Raw genomic sequence first — 4,941 nt, 5'->3', positions numbered from 1 at the left:
TTCCCTACATTTCCCAAAGTTACTTCCTGATGGGATTATTCTCTGCTGCAGATCTGGATGCAGAAAAGCATCTGATGCTGATTAATTTCATGCAGATCTATAGCAGAGCCCTGTGCTCTCACTCAGCCACAAGTAAGCCTGCACATCACTCCTGAACTCGCTGCTTCTGACTGTTCCCATGGTAAAACCAACCACAGCTACCAACGCAAACACAACCTGCAGATCTTGCCTGAAACGAGGCATTTTGAATCCCTCTCTCTCCGGCGAATCTCCAGATTCACTGTTGAGCACAGAGGTAGAGGATGAGATCCAGCATCGCTGGGATAGCTCTGCCAGCCTGTGTTGACAAATTCCTCCCCATTGCTCAGTGAAGCCGTGCCAGCACATCTGGGAGACACACATATCGCCCAGATCCGCGGGGGCAGAGTTATGGTGGTGTTGGCAGACACTTGCTTGTTCATTTCATGCTTTTCAGAGATCAGTCACTGTGTTTGATGTTCCAGAAAAGCATAGGATGATCTTAACCTTGTGTTACCCATTTTTTACAACAGAACTTGGCTTGAGAATTCACACTTCGGTGAGGAACAGAAGCTTGAAATGGCCCCTAAGCACCTACTGTATCAGGCTGAGACGTTACCATGTTGATTTACACGCTCTTCAAATTTGTAACGTGGAGGTTTTTTCCCCCCCCACAACTGCAAAGCCAAGAACTCAGTCAGTTTCTAATGAAAGGTGAGATTCAAAATACGGCACGCTGGCCACGCATACGTCAGGTAGGCCATATTTGGCCCACATAGTTGGCACCCCTGATTTAAAGCATACCAGAGAAAATAACCCAAGAAACAGTATGTATGTTCCCTATAAATAGCTGCTCTCTAGGTAGTAGTCAGTGTGTGGTTTATGAACAGAATCTGTCCGAACTACATCAAAGTGCCTGAATATTCACTGCCTGATTTTGCTGAGTTGTGTGTCTAATTTGGCTAACACCTCCTGTTGCAGACCGTTGTGTTTTCTTTCATAGCCCTCTGAACTCTATGGTAGCATTTGGACAGATTTTATGTAGAGTTTATTGAAAGATTTTTACACTGATTTAGTACATAGGCTACTTGAGCCAAGTGAAACAGGAACTATATTCCTAAGGCGTGAAAAGGCAGAAAGGAAATTTTCTTATTGAAATATAATTTTTCCACATTACTTAATAGTCTAGAAAGTTAATACCTTTCTGGCAGCACTTCCCACTGGGAAAAAAAAATGGTTCCTACTCAGCCAAACAACAATGTAATAATGTTTTTGGTTGCATTAAACGTCTTAGAAACTGGCAGGTGTCACAGCCACCTTGCCTTCAGTGAAAAAGGCAATTGAGAGCCCTTATGAAACAAGGGATTTACATCAGTAGGGGCTACTACACAAAAAACAGGCACATGGCAAGATCTGAATAGATGGTGAATCATGTGGCCCAAGGGATTTTTCAGGGTGGGGGCGTGTGTGTAAAATACCAGGCCATGAGGACCAGATGGTGGAGCTCTGCATGTGCAAGAGAAACACCAACACTGCAGAAATGGATACTGCAAAGCAGCTGAAAGTCAAGGAGACTGGGAGCTTTGATTTTGAAAAAAGGTGTTTCCAGGGTTGAGTGAGGGTCAAAAGAGTGTTGGCACTGTGAGCAAAAAAACCAACTGAAAAACAATTTTGTACAGTTGTTCTGTAAACAAATTGAATTACCTTGAGTATATACCTAGCTTTGTCATAGGCTTCTCCTCTTACACTGATATTGTCACCCATAACTTCTTTGTGTATGCAAGGTACAGTTCAGCTCTCCTACATTACAGTTTCCCCTTCCCTATCTGGCCTGTCAGTTCACACTAAATTCTGTGGGGCAGAGATTGTTCTTCAGTAAGTGTCTGTGCACATGACAAACAATTGTTGCCCTTGTGTAACGTCTGAAATTTATTGGAAATTCACTCGCGTGGTAAGTCCCATTCTTTAGGGTCTGTCTTTCCTATTGTAAACTCTTCAGGGCGTTGTCTCTTGCTCTATATGTACATGCTGTAGTGGGAATTCACTGAAAACACAAATAATTAATATCACTGGTAATGTTCAAAAATAAATGTTTACGGCTCTGTCTTGTTATGCACATTCTTAACTAAGTTTATGCATATTTCCTTTGACATAAATGGGGCTACTTGTTCTTATTGTTAAGTTTATGTGTAAGTCTTTGTAAAGCTGGGGTCTGTATTATCAAGAAGAAAATTCTTAAGTGTATTTCAAAAACGTAGTTTTGAAGACATTTAGGAAGAACATGTCCCCCTTCTTGTCTAGTTTGTATTACCATATAAACTAATAATATGAGTATACAGCAGATGGCGTGTGCTGTTATTCCTCTCTGCAGTTGTGGCTACAAGGAAGTACCAGTAGTCCGAGACCTTGCTGGTTAGCTAAAATAGTTGTATTTTCCATTAGAAATATTACTGCAAGCCGTGCTTCTTAGCCTAAGGGCATGCACTACGATAGAGCTTAATTGATTGGAAACTTAAAATTTTTACAGTATTCAGAGTTCCTCCAAACAGAATAACGTAGCTAACCAGAATATTTTGTCAAATCTGTTAACATATTTACTATTTAAAACAGTATTTTGTGAGCAGAAAGATTTACAGTTATGCTTCTCTTCCCTCACTTGACTCTCTACAGTCACAAAACTCATGGGCTTTTAATATTATTAAATCTCAGTTTCCTTGACTTCTTCAAGCACATCACAAGGGACAAAGAGAGAGGCAGCACAAGGGCGCTGGTGGTGGTTCCTTAGGAGGTCAGCCTAAGGATATGCCTTGAGGTTCTTCCATTGTACCAGAACTGTCCAGGAGATTGCAAGCACTTTTTCCCAGGCCTGGTATTTTCAGAAATGGGAGTATCAACTTATTTCATCACCCTGTATTGTAAAAAAAAATCATAGCTTCAATATTAAACCTAATCTGCGAGTCTTTTTTGGGTGTCTTCATAACTAACCTGAATTACCCATCAATACCATCTAAAGTGTTAAAGCATCTTCTAAAAATCATAAACTTCCAGCAGTTTTCCTAGGCAGTGTGCTAACCTTTCACTCCTTCCTATTATTTTCCTTGGCAATCGTGAAGCAACAAATTGGTAACAAGACTGGAACACAGATATTTACTGTATCCATTAAAGTCTTGATTTTGGTACACTCACTGTAAGTTTCTATATGCATATTGACTCTTGAGCTGCAGATGCGTAAGCTTTTGATGAAACAGAACTTGTGCCAAAATCAATATACAGGCCAAAACAGGAGAAGGACACTTGCAATTAATAATGATTAGATTTGAATTTTACTAATAGAGGGTTGAATCTTCTTCCATTTAAATCAGTGGCAGAATTCCATATTAGATTTTACTTTTTTGGAGTCAGCAAAATATGCTTAGCTTTTGCATAGGACTTTCTATGCCTAAAGCAGTGCATACCCATTAATTAAAAATAAGTAACTGAGACACTGAAATGCTCTATTTTGTCAATACTAAGTTGACTCACTGAAATAGAACATCCATTACTTGAAAATGGTCTTTGGAGTGTTTACAGTTGATTTTATAATCTACTCATTTTATATTGTTTCATCCTGAATCTAAGGTGTACAAATGAAAAAGTTTCCTTAACTATAAAATGTGAAAGGAGACAAAGCTGTGAGAAATGTAAAGATTGTTTTGTGAGACTTGCAAAAAACCAAAAAGCAAAAAAACCAACCTAACAATGACCCACAAAATATTTTTATCCCCAGAAAAACTTTTATGGCAATAACTGATTTGGAAAAAAAAACTGAATTACAGTACTCAGTTACAGGAAAACTACTATCTGTTGATCATATCATACATAGTGTGATGCTGGGTTTGAGCCAAGTCTGAATAAATCGTTTCAGATTAAAACAATTCTTTCCTAGACCATTCATTCCTGTGCGATACTGGAATGCCCTCAGCCATTACAGTCGACAGGAGCTGATGGCTTTTACTGTGTTCCAGATAAGATATCTAAGATTGCAGTTCATAAAGCATTTTTTTGACAGCTTGTGTATTCTACATCCTTGCATGAACTTTTTCCTCAGTAAAATGGTTAGCTTTAAATAGATGTGAATTTGGCTGCTTTTTTATTATTTGAATTATATGACACTTCGTTCGGTATTTACACATCCCTCCTCCTCCTTATCGCTGAAAAACCCTTTTCTTGCTTTTTGTTTGCCCTCTGCGCAAAGCAGGGTCTTCCTTGAAAGACGTGCGAGGTGCAGTCCTGTTTGCATTCGGTCTGGAAGGCCATCTAGTGACACAACTGTGCAGGAGAAAATGCAAAACCCTGTTTGAGTTATGATTTTTTTTTCTTAGTTGAATTAAATGGTCTCGCTACGCTCAAGTATGCCCTCAGGGGTTTGTTGCTATTCCCACAAGTGGTATTTCAAAAATTTTAGAGTCAATTTTGATTTCTTAAGAACTGACGGGGTTTATTTGAGACGGAGCAAACTGTTAATCCCTGCTAAGAAACACAACTTTTTGTGCAGAATGGTGGCAGATTGGCACCCAAGCAGGTCTGTCACAAACGCAGCATCACTCCCCTGACCTGTGTATCGTGGCCAAACGTATCTGGCTGTTATGATCCTCCTGCCTTCCACAGTACAAAACAACGCCAGGTAGGTGCTTGGGGCTATCGCATCTCTGCAATTAAAATGTAAAATTCTGGTTTATTTTCATCACAGCTCGCCTCGGATGGGTGGCACTGGGTGAATAAGCAATGAGCAGAGCTGTCAGTTCCTACTCAAGCGGTAAATACAGTAGAAAACAAGCAGCAAGTCACCACCACTACCAGTGCCAGCAACAAGATGTGTTTCGGGGGGTACCTCAGGGGGTCTCTGCTCCCCCCCCGCCGTGGCTGGCACCGCACCCGCTGCAC

The 4,941-nt window shown here is 40.3% G+C and overlaps 1 protein-coding gene across 1 annotated transcript in view; it reads left to right on the top strand.

Moving 5' to 3' along the window:
• Window positions 1-4,941, top strand: part of RHOF (ras homolog family member F (in filopodia)) — a 20,170-nt gene that overhangs the window by 1,549 nt on the left and 13,680 nt on the right. The gene's annotated exons all lie outside the window — the stretch shown is intronic.

This window comes from Pygoscelis adeliae, unplaced genomic scaffold, assembly GCF_000699105.1.
Source record: "Pygoscelis adeliae isolate BGI_AS28 unplaced genomic scaffold, ASM69910v1 Scaffold93, whole genome shotgun sequence".
Classification (NCBI taxonomy): domain Eukaryota; kingdom Metazoa; phylum Chordata; class Aves; order Sphenisciformes; family Spheniscidae; genus Pygoscelis; species Pygoscelis adeliae.
The sequence above is the reverse complement of the archived record's forward strand: the minus strand, read 5'-3'. Positions and strand labels throughout refer to the sequence as shown.